General features: G+C 42.7%; 1 long non-coding RNA gene across 1 annotated transcript in view; it reads right to left on the bottom strand.

The window, feature by feature from the left end:
- Positions 1–17,096, bottom strand: part of LOC139759036 (uncharacterized) — a 57,950-nt gene that overhangs the window by 39,033 nt on the left and 1,821 nt on the right. The window lies entirely within an intron of this gene.

Below are 17,096 nucleotides of genomic sequence, written 5' to 3'. Positions count from 1 at the left end.
ACTACCATTACTACACTGTACAGCCGTGGTAGCACTACCATTACTACACTGTCCAGCCGTGGTAGCACTACCATTACTACACTGTACAGTCGTGGTAGCACTACCATTACTACACTGTACAGCCGTGGTAGCACTACCATTACTACACTGTACAGTCGTGGTAGCACTACCATTACTACACTGTACAGTCGTGGTAGCACTACCATTACTACACTGTACAGCCGTGGTAGCACTACCATTACTACACTGTACAGCCGTGGTAGCACTACCATTACTACACTGTACAGCCATGGTAGCACTACCATTACTACACTGTACAGCCGTGGTAGCACTACCATTACTACACTGTACAGCCATGGTAGCACTACCATTACTACACTGTACAGCCGTGGTAGCACTACCATTACTACACTGTACAGCCATGGTAGCACTACCATTACTACACTGTACCGCCGTGGCTGATTTTCTTAAGTTGGTCTCGTAACGTCTACTCAATCCCTCGCAATATGAAATGTATCTAATTATCTATTCATGTGTTGTGGGTGGAACGCAAGTACATGGTCCCTGTTTAGATATATTACCGTTCATGTTGATGTGTAATGATGTAGTAAGTCGTTCATAGGTGCACGAGCATGACGGTACACGAGTGTGTGGACCGGCTACTGTGACGGATTCTGTACGGGACAACGGACCGCTGTGTTGTTCTTGGTCCAGTGACGTAACACTCCTCCAGTACGAGTCGTTACTTTCATGGTCCAAGACTATGACGGGTTCGCATAGATTTACCATGATTGTCAGCGAAGTATGTGACGGTCCACCAGCGTCACGCCACTATTGCCGTGACGGTCTATCAGCGTCACGCCACTACTGCCGTGACGGTCTATCAGCGTCACGCCACTACCGCCGTGACGGTCTACCAGCGTCACGCCACAACTGCCGTGACGGTCCATCAGCGTCACGCCACTATCACCACCGTGACGATCAACCAGCGTCACGCCACTAACACCACGACGGTCCACCAGCGTCACGCCACCACCACCGTGACGGTCCACCAGCGTCACGCCACCACCACCACCGCAACGGTCCACTAGAGAGTGGTATAATAATCTCGACTACGTAACCATGGTCTTCACCCGCCCAACACAACACTACGTAACCATGGTCTTCACTCGCCCAGCACACCACTACGTAACCATGGTCTTCACTCGCCCAGCACACCACTACGTAACCATGGTCTTCACCCGCCCAGCACACCACTACGTAACCATGGTCTTCACCCGCCCAGCACACCACAGATCACATCTCATTCCTTCATCATATCTTATTCAAATATTTGTACAATTCGTTTTCATTCCTGTCCAAGTTACGTAAACTTCACGTTTCTTTATAGGCTATAGAAAATTGGCTATTTGGCCTGCCAGACTCCACAAATCTGGCTCACATTATCGTTCGTTGAGCAAAAGCCTCACAATTTCCCGCCTGGTAGATGATATAGGACATTGACTATACACACACACACACACACACACACACACACACACACACACAAGGTTGCTGGTTCATTACATACTATCATCTATCGCAAGGCACAGAAAACGTATTTTCGTGTCAGTAATCCACCTTCACAAGACTCAAATTTGAATAAAATCACCATCACCGAGCTCAAGGAGATGGTAATGTGCCTCATTGTTTCATACAAAATGTTTGGAGGACAGAAATCAATGGAGCCATGCAACACACAGAGACACGTCCGCTGGGACGGGCTGGGCCGGAGCCACTGTGTTGGGGTGGGTGGGTGATGGTGCGCGCTGCCGCCACTAGATGGCAGCAGAGCCAAGATTAGGGTGGGCTAGACTGCCACTAGATGGCGGGTGAGTTTATATTACTTCATATATGCAGATGATGGCGTATAGGATTACTTGGTCTTTTATCACGTTTTTAAAGTCACAAGTTATGTGAGTATATACAGATATCATATTCGTATTTTATACCAATTTGCAAAAGATCCTATTTTAAGCACAACCATAACATACACGTATGACTATATCTACAAACAGTAACAAAATATTTTCGTCTTTGAACACATGTGTCACATGGCCCATGACTTGAGAAAGGATTGACACAATACCCATAAAACTTGCCACAACAATTCAGACAGACAGACAGACAGACAGACACGTATATCATATGCCAGACGAAACTTTCTCCCACTTTACTACTGACTGGAGCGCAGGACAAGATCCTCAACACCACTATTAATGAAACTATCAATGAAACTATTAATGAAACTATCAATGAAACTATTAATGAAACTATCAATGAAACTATTAATGAAACTATCAGTGAAACTATTAATGAAACTATCAATGAAACTATTAATGAAACTATCAATGAAACTATTAATGAAACTATCAGTGAAACTATTAATGAAACTATCAGTGAAACTATTAATGAAACTATCAATGAAACTATTAATGAAACTATCAATGAAACTATTAATGAAACTATCAATGAAACTATTAATGAAACTATCAATGAAACTATTAATGAAACTATCAATGAAACTATCAATGAAACTATCAGTGAAATAAAAACCTCGCATCACGAAGACAGAACGTAACACAACACGATATAGAACACAAGATCAATGATATTTAGACAGAACGTAACACAACACGATATAGAACACAAGATCAATGATATTTAGACAGAACGTAACACAACACGATATAGAACACAAGATCAATGATATTTAGACAGAACGTAACACAACACGATATAGAACACAAGATCAATGATATTTAGACAGAACGTAACACAACACGATATAGAACACAAGATCAATGATATTTAGACAGAACGTAACACAACACGATATAGAACACAAGATCAATGATATTTAGACAGAACGTAACACAACACGATATAGAACACAAGATCAATGATATTTAGACAGAACGTAACACAACACGATATAGAACACAAGATCAATGATGATATTTAGACAGAACGTAACACAACACGATATAGAACACAAGATCAATGATATTTAGACAGAACGTAACACAACACGATATAGAACACAAGATCAATGATATTTAGACAGAAATGACGGAGAACCTAGAAACGATAGTCGACCAAATCCTTCATCATTTCAGCAGTCTTGAATATGGACCCACTTAACACTACTTACTTAAGATACTACTAGACCACTACATTACTTATTCATGATTCCTATCGATATCAATGCATAACTATTTTTCATCTCCATCACTTCCAGTGCAGACTTATGATTACTATCAATTTCATTGCATACAATTCCAATGCACACATTTCGGATCCCTATCAGTTTCAATACAGAGTTTATTTGTAATTCCTATAAATTCCAGTGCCAGTTTGCTGTCTACATATATGATTTCCTGGCAATTCCAATGCAGACTTATAGACGATTCCCATCCATCCCACATTTTCTAACCTAGAGATCAAAATTCATCGACTTTCCTGATAATTTCATGTATATGTCCAGAGGAGAAAACATTTGAGCAACCTCCTGTCCTTCCCCGCTCAAACATCTGAGTGTGTAGGATACGTTCCCTGAGTCATGTTTGATGACAGAGGACTCAGGTCATGATACGTTCCCTGAGTCATGTTTGATGACAGAGGACTCAGGTCATGATACGTTCCCTGAGTCATGTTTGATGACAGAGGACTCAGGTCATGATACGTTCCCTGAGTCATGTTTGATGACAGAGGACTCAGGTCATGATACGTTCCCTGAGTCATGTTTGATGACAGAGGACTCAGGTCATGATACGTTCCCTGAGTCATGTTTGATGACAGAGGACTCAGGTCATGATACGTTCCCTGAGTCATGTTTGATGACAGAGGACTCAGGTCATGATACGTTCCCTGAGTCATGTTTGATGACAGAGGACTCAGGTCATGATACGTTCCCTGAGTCATGTTTGATGACAGAGGACTCAGGTCATGATACGTTCCCTGAGTCATGTTTGATGACAGAGGACTCAGGTCATGAGTTCTGTGTTCAGGGCGGTGATCGATAGTCGTGTGTGTGTGTGTGTGTGTGTGTGTGTGTGTGTGTGTAAGGGCGTCGTTAGGGCACCCCCCGTCCCGGGCCTAGCGTCGAGCAAGAGGAAGGTTGAGCCTGACCTATCTGGGTGTCGATCGATGCGCCGTAATTCACCAGGACAGCACTGACGCTTCCTCACTCGACACAAGGCCTAGCCAGTCACCAAGACCAAGTGGGCTATACCAGTTCTTCCCCCAGGGGGTCACCAGCAGCGAGGCACCAAGACCAAGTGGGCTATACCAGTTCTTCCCCCAGGGGGTCACCAGGCTTAATAGGATCCCCTACTGATGGAATCACCAGGCCCAGAAGGCAACATCTGACGTGAGAATCACAAATGCTTACGTTGTTCGTCACGTCACCATCCAGACCAGACGGTTCACCAAGCTCAGGTAGTGCTGTGCATTGTGGTCACCAAGCCTGTGAGTTACTGGTTCCTCCAGGGTGAGTTACTGGTTCCTCCAGGGTGAGTTACTGGTTCCTCCAGGGTGAGTTACTGGGTCCTCCAGGGTGAGTTACTGGTTCCTCCAGGGTGAGTTACTGGTTCCTCCAGGGTGAGTTACTGGTTCCTCCAGGGTGAGTTACTGGTTCCTCCAGGGTGAGTTACTGGTTCCTCCAGGGTGAGTTACTGGTTCCTCCAGGGTGAGTTACTGGTTCCTCCAGGGTGAGTTACTGGTTCCTCCAGGGTGAGTTACTGGGTCCTCCAGGGTGAGTTACTGCTTCCTCCAGGGTGAGTTACTGGTTCCTTGGGGGGTGGTGGTCTCAAAACGCCATAATCACCAAGTTTGTGAGTTGCTAGTTTCTCGGGGGCTCACATCTCTGTAGTCACCAAGCTTGTGAGTTACAGCTCTCTCGGGGTTCTCAAAACTCCGTCATCACCAAGCTTGTGAGTTACTGGTGTCTCTGGGCAGTAGCTACATTACGTACCTCTACGGGAAAACGAGTTACCAAAATTGTGCTCCTGTTAGACATTAGACATTGAAGACTGAGTTAGAAATTCAGTTTCCATGGGTGGAAACTACAGTAACTAGATATGATAGTCTTTGGTTACTATAGCGGAAGTTCACTTAAACTTGTATTAAATGATAAGAGTAAAAGATCATTGGTCATTGACCTAAATGTGAGTCTGTGTGAGCTACCTTATGAAAGCCGTCTTCATATATTCCAATCAGAATTTCCAAGAAAGACGACTTATGATCTTGTCCAGTTTCACAAGGGAATTGAATATTGAGATGTTGCTCATGTAAGTAATCAAGATTTAGGAGAGAGAGAGAGAGAGAGAGAGAGAGAGAGAGAGAGAGAGAGAGAGAGAGAGAGAGGGAGAGAGAGAGAATCAGGTGAGGCAATGATGACAATGAAACAAATATCATCCACATATCATCCAGGCAACAAGGGTTTCAACTGCTCAAGGGCCATTATCTAGCCAGCTCTCCTCATGGAGTTCTTCAATCTGATTGGCCATGATAAGCCGCAGGTAATAACCCCCCCCCCCGCACTGACGTATGTGTACGAGGAACCATGGAATACCAATCAAAAATCTTTTAAAGGTTAAATGGAAGGATATTAGTAAGTCCGTAACGTATTCAAGCCGCTGATGATATCAGAATTTTTGAAATCATTCATCCGCACACATGTGAATAGTTCCCCCCAAAAAATATGATTAATCATCGGGTGATCTTGTGGTATGATTATTAGAAATAGATTAAAAAAAGGTTCAGCAATTAACCAGCGCTCAACATATATGAGACTCAGGGAGTATGCGTGTATGTCACGTACAGAGGGAGTAAGGATGAAGGTAGGAAGACCGAGATGATGGAAAGATGGAGTGAATGGCGCTTCGATTCATCGGCGATTAAAAATGCAGGAGGGTGAGAGGCATGCACGGGATTGAAAGAATTGGATGTTCCATACACGGGACGACGTGCTGGCAATGAGCTGCGCCATGGTATATGAAGTGACCATGGTAAACCGTCCTGTAGCCTATGGTGGCGTGACCGTGGATAGGGCCGGCCCAGTCTCTGTGCATTAAACATGACAGACAGTACCGGGGAAATGTCAGGAAATGAGGACGTTCCTAGTCTGTTTCTTGAGCTGCCTCACCAACGTGGGAAACGGCGAACAAGCATGAATTGTTGTGCAGTTCCTCTTCCTCTCATTACTATTATTATCATCATTACTATTATCATCATTACTATTATCATCATTGTTATCATACCATCTAACGACCTCTTTTACGAGGTTTCTGCATCTTCTAGGTTGCGCTCCGCTCAGGAGCAGAGAAATGATGGTCTCCTTTTGAAAGCTAATAGGTCAATTATACATTTATTAGTCCATTGACGATGATAGCCTCTGTGTCTGGCCGATCACTAAGGACCAAAACACCTCGGTATTTCAAGTCACCTTCATCAATAGGTCAATTATACATTTATTAGTCCATTGACGATGATAGCCACTGTGTCTGGCCGATCACTAAGGACCAAAACACCTCGGTATTTCATGTCACCTTCATCCATCTGTGGTGACAAAGCCTTACAGTTATAACTGTTCAGTTGTCTTGATCAGTCAGCCAGCATCACCAGTCACTACACAGTCTGACAGTCAGGTCAAGTGGTCCTTCCTTCCTTGGACGTCATCATTTGACACCCAGTCATACATGATGTTCAGTCTCACTTGTCGCCAGTCACTGCTTGACAGTCAGGTTGGCCAGCCGTTACACATCACTGTTAACTGTTAGTTGGTTTCACAGGTCACTTCTGTCCTTCACATCTGGTTGGATGCTAACTGGCAGTTTGTGTGTGTGTGTGTGTGTGTGTGTGTGTGTGTGTGTGTGTGTGTGTGTGTCGTTCAGTTCCCCTCGCTGCTAGTCACCATCTGCCCACCAGTGAGGTCTCGGACGCTGCCATCACTGCCTCACTGCAAAGGTTTAAGGCTTCTTCCCCCGCCTTAACTCTGTCTCCTCCAACATTACTCACACATCTGCTGTGATATGAAACCTTCCCGGAGAAATCTGCTTATGGGCTGTTTTTCTCTCAAGGGAAAGAGGTGTTTGCTTAGAGAGAGAGAGAGAGAGAGAGAGAGAGAGAGAGAGAGAGAGAGAGAGAGAGAGAGAGAGAGAGAGAGAGAGAAATGTAATCTCCCATCTACGTCAACCAACATACAAACATTTAACAAAAAAAGACACTTAAAAACACCAAGTGAAGAAAATTCTGATTTCAAGATATGACGGGAACGAAAAAAAAAAAAAAGAAAAAATAACTTAAAGGCGAGAGGTTTTCCTCCACGCTCTAGGGAGCTGCAAAGACTTATGAAAAGCCATTTTCAGACGCCTATTATTATTCCCGGCGGCTCTACCAGCCGGTAATAACCCTGGAGAGTGAGTCTGAGCCTCACCTCCCATCGTGTTATGACGGCAGATGGTGTCTCTTAGATCATACATCACAGGCAGTGATGCTGGACGGCAACACGGATCTGGATGCTGCTTAATTATATATCAGACAACGAGACGTATCTGTTGCCACACACACACACACACACACACACACACACACACACACAAGCACGTACACGTATATGCACACATACAGACACATATTTTCCTTTCTTTTGTTCACCGTTATTTTTATTTCTCGAAGCGAGACATCGCCAGGGACAGACGAAGAATAGCCTCATTACATCCACATCTCTCTAGCTTTCATGTATAATGTATCTAAACCAGAGCTCCCCCATCCACACCCAAGTCCTATAGGACTTTCCATGGCTCCCTTTGCTTCCTATACCCCAGTGCAGTTCGTCGCCCCCTGTATACCACATCACCTCCAATTCGCTCTATCCCACGCACGCCTCATCTTCCTGTACCTTCAGGCTGTGATCACTTAAGTTATCTTTCACTCCATCCCTCCGACCCTTCCTTAGTCTACCTAATCTCCTTTCTTGTCCACAGACTCGTATAACCTCTTGGTCAACCTCTCCTCACTCATCCTCTCCATATGTCCAAACCATATCAGCACATCCTCTTCGGCTATCTCAACCGTGCTCGTCTCACCAACACACCTCTCTCGTACCCTATTTTTTGCTCGATCAACCCTCCTCACACCACATATGGTCCTCAAACATTTCATTTCCAACACATCCACGTAGCCTCTTGCCTACTCCATCTTCGACCCATGTCCACCATCCACACACTACTGACGGGGTCACTAGTATACTGCCAACCACATCCATCTCCTCACCCCTGGATAGACGACAACCTCCCCCTCCACATACACTTCAGAGCAACTAAGATCCACACCCATTCTCTTTCTCTCCCTTGCTCGTTCGCCATTTCCCGTATGAGCGAAATAGCGTCAGGAATAGACGACGGAGCTTTGGGGAAGTATCTTTGTTTTCAGGTTGTCATGAATATTGGCAGGGTGAAGATAGTTAGTGCCTTGAGAGCAGATAAAAGTCGTCCCATCAGCAAGTTTGTAAAAACTTTCGCCCCTAAGGACCACGTATTCATGTCCTGCGTCTTATATCCCCGAGTTAATATCATGCAGATATGTGGGCGTATTTTACGTCGGCCTTTTGCTTGTGGTGAGAGATTCTCTCTCATGATGAACTTGTTTATTACGTGTCCCCTGCCGCATGATGAGAGAGAGAGAGAGAGAGAGAGAGAGAGAGAGAATTATGAAGAGCCAGAGAGACGTACAGACAGACACACACGACAGGTACCAACAGATAACAACGTTTTATTGATCCTCTTCTTATCCAGGTTAAGGTGACGTCATCAGCAGCAGCAGCAGGCAAGATGTGCTCAGGAACTACATAAACGGACCAACCTAGGAATCGAAGACCATCCTGCGAAACGTAGAACTTCCTATAAAACGTAAACCATCCTGGGAAACGTTGACCAATACCTGACACAAACCATCCTGGGAAACGTTGACCAATACCTGACACAAACCATCCTGGGAAACGTTGACCATCCAAAGACACATAGACTACCCTAAGAACGGATTCGAACTTGTACAACTTATACAATAACTTAAGGGGTTGTACGTGTCGTCTCAGCCAACGTAAATATAAAATCAATTTCCAACTCATTTAGCAGAATTATTAAGAATTAAATTTTATGATACACTATTAAGTTACGGGAGAACTGCTTGTAAGTGGACAAGTGGAGCATGTATGCCAATATATACCACAGGAAGAACATCAAGTGTAAAGTTTTTATCAGGACGACGTGGGAGGATGGGTCAGCTTGGAGAGCTTCTCGTATTATCTCGTGATGAACAACATTAAAAGTCTGGCTGGATGATGCGCCTGCTGTGTGTGTGTGTCTGTGTGTAAACTGATCCTGGAGATTTTCTTCATGCCAACTGACCAGGTAACTAACGGTAGTAGGTACACACTTAGATGATCATCGAGAACTTCCAAGTTTTCTTGCAACTTGGGTCGGCGGCGGGAGAGCACTCTCACTGGTGCCGCCTTGTGTCACACCTCCGGCGGGTGTGTGTGCAGGTATAACAGTTGGTGTTTCACTCACCTCACTGAGCCAAGGCAACACCTCCACCACCACTCTACTACAACACTTCGGCTCGACGCCACTTCACCTTCTATATTCTTACTTCTGATGCAAATCACTTGATATTGATGTACATATCATTTTCCCAGATACTCGTGCACCTCCAAGGTGGCGCTACGCCCAGAAGCAAGGTAATGATGGACTCCTTGGAAGTGAGAAATTCTTCCACTAGACTATACATGCTTTCCAAACAAACTGTCCTCACACAGTACGTCTACCCGGAACTAAAGCAAAAAGACGACGACGATAAGGTGATGTTATACAATGAAATCAAAACTATAGGAAACAGTAAAGAGGCTATAATAGTAGGAGACTTCAACAGTCAAAACATAAAATGGAACACGTTAACAGGTGACCGAGAGGCAACGAGACTAACGGAACTGACTGAACACGCTTTTCTAGAACAGTTAATTAAAGAACCAACTAGAGGTAAAAATATTCCTGATCTTGTCCTCACCAATGACAAAATCTTAGTCAACTCTTGCGAGGTAGACAAAAGTTTGTCAAACAACGATCACAGATTGTTTACATTAGATATAAATTCAGATTATGAAATAAATGACAACAAACTCATGATCCCAGGTTACAGGCGAGCAAATTTTGAAAACAGACACGAAATTCGCAGTACCAGTTGGACAAAACTTCTTGACGTTTCCACAGTAGGGAAAATGTGGAATAATTCTAAAAAACACATAACTCGAGATCGAAAATAAACAAATTTCATGAATCACGAAGAGAACTTGAAATACTTCAAAAGCATCATGGATGAACAGGAGAATATAAGGACTTTTTCGCCAAAAAGAAGAAAACATATAAGAAATTCAGATCAATGGTAACCGATGAAAATCGACAGGAGTTAATCAAAATCCATAGAGAATTAAGAAGGTCATAAGACGGAATAAACGAGAAGAAAAAAAGAATTTCTTGGAAGTTAAAAATAATCTTAAGGAATTCTTCAAATGAACAAGATAAATGAAGACAGTAAAAGAAGGAACTGGACCATTACGAAACGAACATGACTAACTACTGACAAGGAAATGGCTACCATACTAAGTTATTCTTTTATCTCCGTATTGACAATTAAAGAAACATCTCGAATACCGCAACCAATGAAGATGTTTGAAGGCTCTGATGAGGAAGAGTTAAAGATTAGAGAAATAAAGAACTCTGAAGTGCTTAAATACCAGAATCAATTAAATCCTAACAAATCCAACGGCCCAGACAATTTAGTTCCAAGATCTTTAAAGGAGGTCAGGAGGCAGTTGATATAGCCTATAACAAAACTATTCAACAGATGTCTATCGGATGGTCAGGTGCCAACTGACTGGAGACTAGCAATGTTACTCCTATATATCAAAATGGAGACAAAAAGTGTGCCTTGAACTACTGCCCAATTAACCTTACGTCAGTGTTAGGTAAAATGATGGAAAAATAGTACGAGATAAAATTGTCACATTTCTAGAAGAACAAAATTATATCAGACAACCAACAAGGTTTCCGCAATAGAAGATCCTGCCTGACGAATTTGCTGGAATTCTTTAATGTTACTTATCAGAATTGGGATGAAAAAGTACCGTCTGATGTTGTATATGTAGAGTTTCAAAAGGCTTTCGATAAAGTATCTCACAAGAGACTTTCACATGAACTCAAAGCACATGGATCACAGACTGGCTTACTGTAAGGAAGCAGCGTGTAGTATTAAACTGCGAAGCCTCAGATTGGTTAGACGTAACGAGTGGTGTGCCACTGGGGTCGGTTCAAGGAAAAATTCTTTTCATAATATATTCGGTATCATATCTAAGATCTCCAAATTTGCTGACGATACTAAACTAGGAGGTAAAGCTGTAAACAGGCGGGACTGCGAAATGATTAAGAGAGATCTTATCTTACTAGCACGGAGGTCAGACAGATTAACACAGACAAGTGTAAAGTTATGCACTTTGGAAACAATGCACGTTACGACTACAAACTATTCTGAAACTCTCTAACTAAAGTAGAGGAAGAAAAGAACCTTGGAGTTGTCATTAGCAACGCAACAATATGAAATACACTAAGCAGTGTCAAGCAGCAAGTACAAAAGGCAACCAAATGTTAGGTTTCATAATCAGGAACATATATTACAAGACACTAGAAACAATGCTCACACTTTAAAATTTTCTAGCAAGACCACACCTTGAATATGCAGTTCAGTTTTGATCTCCAAACTATAAGAAATATGAGGAAAGGTCAGATCAAGTACAAAGACGCGTGACAAAACTGATCCCATCTCTTAAAAATCTGACATACGATGAAAGGTCAAAACGGATTTTTTTCTCCCTTAAAAAACGTAAACTTCGCGTCGACTTCATCCATATGTTCAAAATTCTGAACAAGAACGATAAAGTAAACCACAAACATCTTTTCGAAATACTAGAAACTGCGGTTACCAGGACAAATGGAATAAAACAAAGTTAAAAGATGTAGTACGGACGTGGGAAAAGCTTCTTTTCTTATGAGTTGAGCACTGGAATAATTTACCGTCAAAACTATTGAATAATAAGTGCATAGATAGATACCTTCAAAAGTTGCTTAGACAAATATTTCATAAATTCGGGTATACTTTGAGAAAACGCCATAAATAAATATACAAACGACAGTGGTAACGGGGACACTAGAAGGCTAAAGTGCAGCAGAGGAGGGTTACTGATGGCTAAAAAAAAAAAAAAAAAAGAAATGTTGAGCGGAATTACATTTTTTTGTCATTTATTTTTTTCAGACAACCCAGTCGTGGACCAATCAGGCTTCCTGTTTCTGTATTTCTCAAGTAAACTCGTGTAAACCAGAATACGAGGCGTGTATTAGAGATAATTAAGCCTGAGAAGGATTTTGATGTCTATGTGGACTCCAGTTGTCTTTTGACGTGTGTATCTATGCCAGAGTCAACACTGTTAACAAGATAACTAGAATCATGAGAACATGATGCTTGGGCCAAGATATCTGGTTACTTTTCAAAGCTCCTGGGAGATGTCACATTAAGTCTTATTCTATCCTACAAGTTATGACATTTACATAAGGATGTAATAATTAGTAAAGATGAACAGAGATGGGCAATTAAACAAAACTGGCTGTCCAAACGAAGCGTCTTACAAGTAAAGGTTACAAACAAAACCTACTAACCCTGGCATACAGATACCAGAAAGACAATATGACGGAGGTATATGAAATATTGAATGGCTATTGTGATAAAGGATTATGTCATGTAGTAAAATCAGGTGACTGGCAAGGTACGGGAGATCATTCAATGACAACAACAAAAGGCATGATGGAGACCATATAATTCAATACATTCACTGAAGGAATCCTTGATACGAGTAATTCACTGCCAGAAAATGTTGCTAGTGCCCCCTTCTGTCCAAGCCTTCCAGTGTAGTGTAAACAAGTTTTGGAACAAAAAGCCAGTGTTAAGAGGCTTTAGACAAAATAATAGTGAAGATATGCCAACCTGAAGGCAGCGGTCTGGACATAAGCGTCAGCCAGAGTCCAGTAATGTACCTGAGCAAGTAAACCCAAGTAATACACCTGACCCCAGAATCAAGGACTCCTACCCCTAGTTTACCTCTACCTACTCCAGCAGGGGCTCCTACCCCTAGTTTACCTCTACCTACTCCAGCTGGGGGCTCCTACCCCTAGTTTACCTCTACCTACTCCAGCAGGGAGCTCCTACCCCTAGTTTACCTCTACCTACTCCAGCAGGAGGCTCCTACCCCTAGTTTACCTCTACCTACTCCAGCAGGAGCTCCTACCCCGGACACCATATAGAAAACACAAAATGGAGATATCACTTACCTTAACGAGGTGATTATAGAGCTCCAGTGGAAGTGTTGGTCAGCGATGGACAAGTTCCTATTGAAGAGCTGGAGATGACTATGGCTGCTCGATGAATCCAGTTTGGGTCATTTTGTCAGTTTCCTCCGTTCATTGTGGGAAGGAAAATCATTTTCTTACCGTCCCTCCATCACTAGGTAAGTATGATATAATCTCTTGTTGCCAAATTGACTTTCATTAATTTCATGGTACGGAATCTCCAACCTTTTCACAGTTCACCTCACAATGATGTATAATTACCTCGCAAACGAATGAAAACAAATTGGTTTAAGAAGTGGCGTCAGCCTTAAACCACTCGAACAAGTGCACACACAACAAAGTGACCACATTTGCACATGTCACACAGTAAAAAGAAAAAAAAAATCACATAATTCAAGTTCATCAGAGTTTGCCTCCATAGAAGTAAATGTTTCTTTATCATTTTGTCATAACGAATTGTATGATTTATTCACAGAGAGCTGAAGTTCAAGTATTGCACTGCACCATTACGAGAAAAGATATTCCCCACACCGATCTTCAAGGATATTGACCGTTAAATCATGAACACTGAAGGAGCGACCTCCACACTCACTGACCTATTTCCCGCCACTAATTCTAACCAAATCAAAGTAAACAGAAATGTGCGCCTGCGTCACTTCAGGCCGAGTATGCGCAAGAGGTAAAAGTTACACTGAGCATGCGCAACGGGTGAATCTTACTTCTCTGAGCACGAACGAAAGTGAAAGTTTGGCCGAGTCTGCGCAGAAGAGGATTTCTTCCTTCATCATTTAACTTCATCAGTTACTGTATTTTACATGATTTTTTGTGATGTTTTGGGAGGAGTCTTATGATTAATGTAATTTGTTCTTTACATTTTAAATGTAAGCCTGATTCTGCATATATTATACTGGAAGAAATCATCTTTTGCGCAAGCGCGCCAAAAATTTTCCCTTCGCGCATGCTCAGAGTGAGCGTCACCTCTTGCGCATGCTCAGAGTAAGATTCCGTATCATGAAATTAATGAAAGTCAATTTGGCAACAAGAGATTATATCATACTTACCTAGTGATGGAGGGACGGTAAGAAAATGATTTTCCTTCCCACAATGAACGGAGGAAACTGACAAAATGACCCAAACTGGATTCATCGAGCAGCCATAGTCATCTCCAGCTCTTCAATAGGAACTTGTCCATCGCTGACCAACACTTCCACTGGAGCTCTATAATCACCTCGTTAAGGTAAGTGATATCTCCATTTTGTGTTTTCTATATGGTGTCCGGGGTAGGAGCTCCCTGCTGGAGTAGGTAGAGGTAAACTAGGGGTAGGAGCCCCTGCTGGAGTAGGTAGAGGTAAACTAGGGGTAGGAGCCCCTGCTGGAGTAGGTAGAGGTAAACTAGGGGTAGGAGCTCCCTGCTGGAGTAGGTAGAGGTAAACTAGGGGTAGGAGCCCCTGCTGGAGTAGGTAGAGGTAAACTAGGGGTAGGAGCCCACTGCTGGAGTAGGTAGAGGTAAACTAGGGGTAGGAGCTCCCTGCTGGAGTAGGTAGAGGTAAACTAGGGGTAGGAGCCCCCTGCTGGAGTAGGTAGAGGTAAACTAGGGGTAGGAGCCCCTGCTGGAGTAGGTAGAGGTAAACTAGGGGTAGGAGCTCCCTGCTGGAGTAGGTAGAGGTAAACTAGGGGTAGGAGCCCCCTGCTGGAGTAGGTAGAGGTAAACTAGGGGTAGGAGCTCCCTGCTGGAGTAGGTAGAGGTAAACTAGGGGTAGGAGCCCCTGCTGGAGTAGGTAGAGGTAAACTAGGGGTAGGAGTCCTTGATTCTGGGGTCAGGTGTATTACTCGGGTTTACTTGCTCAGGTACATTACTGGACTCTGGCTGACGCTTATGTCCAGACCGCTGCCTTCAGGTTGGCATATCTTCACTATTATTTTGACTAAAGCCTCTTAACACTGGCTTTTGTTCCAAAACTTGTTTACACTACACTGGAAGGCTTGGACAGAAGGGGGCACTAGCAACATTTTCTGGCAGTGAATTACTCGTATCAAGGATTCCTTCAGTGAAAGTATTGAATTACATGGTCTCCATCATGCCTTTTGTTGTTGTCATTGAGTGATCTGCCGTATCTTCACAGTCACCTGATTTTACTACATGACATAAATTCAGTCAACACGACCGTGACAATTAGTGGAAGATCTCACGCAAGTGACCTTTGTAAAACACGAAGGAAAAATCACCCACAACTTGTTCTTTATATTTTCCCTGAGGCAATATTCCTTTCATACAATGATACGGCTTTATATAATGCATTATGTTAGAGACTTATTCAAATATGAGTATCATAAAGCTTTGAAAGTGCTAATGGGTGATGATGACTCATTGATCATGGGAAAATAAAGTTTGATAACTACTTATACAAGACCAGTGACAACCCGGCAAGACGAAGTCAATTATATTATTTAACTTTATAACATCAACAAAGGTTTTGGTAACTCTGTAGCTTAACTCGGTACTTTTGTGATCTGTTAAATTATTCATTAAACAAATTGTTATGTACACAAAGCCACATACTCCCTCTTCGTTTCTTACGAATAGTTACACATAACAGCATGAAACTTGGGGTAAGGGGATTATGATGTTAAAAGTTACTGACTTCTATAAAAGTATTTAGGCAAAGGAACAGCAATTTTTGTAAACGAGTATATACTTTTCATATGACGTAGTCCTCTTATGCAGAAGAAAAATCCCAGAGTGAAGCTTTAAGTGTAACGACCTGAGGGCCCAGCAAAACCAGATTGAAATCGTTTGGCGTTAGGCAGAACCAAAGTCCCAGAGTGAAGCTTAAAGTATGATGACTTGTGCACCCCTCAAAACCCAGTCAAAATGGTCTGGCGTGAGCCAAGACCAAAAAATCGTAAAAGGAAACTAAGTTTGACGACCCCTGGACACTATAAAACCAGATTGAAATCGTCTGTCATTAGCTAGAACAAAAGTCCCAGAGAGATGCTTCAGTTTGACGACTGATTGGCCCCTTAAATGGTGAACAATATAGTGTTGCGTTCGCTAAAATAAAAGTCCCAAAGTGAAGCTTTACCCTGACAACTCTAGGAGCCCGCTAAAGTTTGATAGAATCGTCAGGTGTCAGCTTTAATGATCTATAGCAGCTCACAAAAGTTCAATTAGAGCCCGAAAAAATAATCGTCCGGCTTCGATCAAAGTAAAATTGCCAAAGTGAAGGTTTACCTTGATGACCCGTGGAACCTACAGAAACTGAATAAATTCGTCTGGCATCAGCCAAAATAAAATTCCCAAAGTGATGCATTCCTTGGATTACCTGTGGAGCCCAAAAGGTTATTATTCTCGGAGGCGAGACTTATTCCCGGGTTCATAAGACTTTCTTGGTTCTATTTTGGAGTGAGGCATAATTCATGAGGCCACAGCAGTGTGATGGGTGTGTTTATGAGGGCAAATATTGTGTGTGTGTGTGTGTGTGTGTGTGTGTGTGTGTGTGTGTGTGTGTGGTGTTTTTAAAGCAAAATGATGGAATGAAAGAGGGATAGACGAAAGAAAGACGAGAAATCCGTTATCTTCACTGTACGAGAGAGAGAAGGTCC

The sequence above is a fragment of the Panulirus ornatus genome, chromosome 32 (genome assembly GCF_036320965.1).
Source record: "Panulirus ornatus isolate Po-2019 chromosome 32, ASM3632096v1, whole genome shotgun sequence".
In the NCBI taxonomy this organism is placed as follows: Eukaryota; Metazoa; Arthropoda; class Malacostraca; order Decapoda; family Palinuridae; genus Panulirus; species Panulirus ornatus.
The sequence above is the reverse complement of the archived record's forward strand: the minus strand, read 5'-3'. Positions and strand labels throughout refer to the sequence as shown.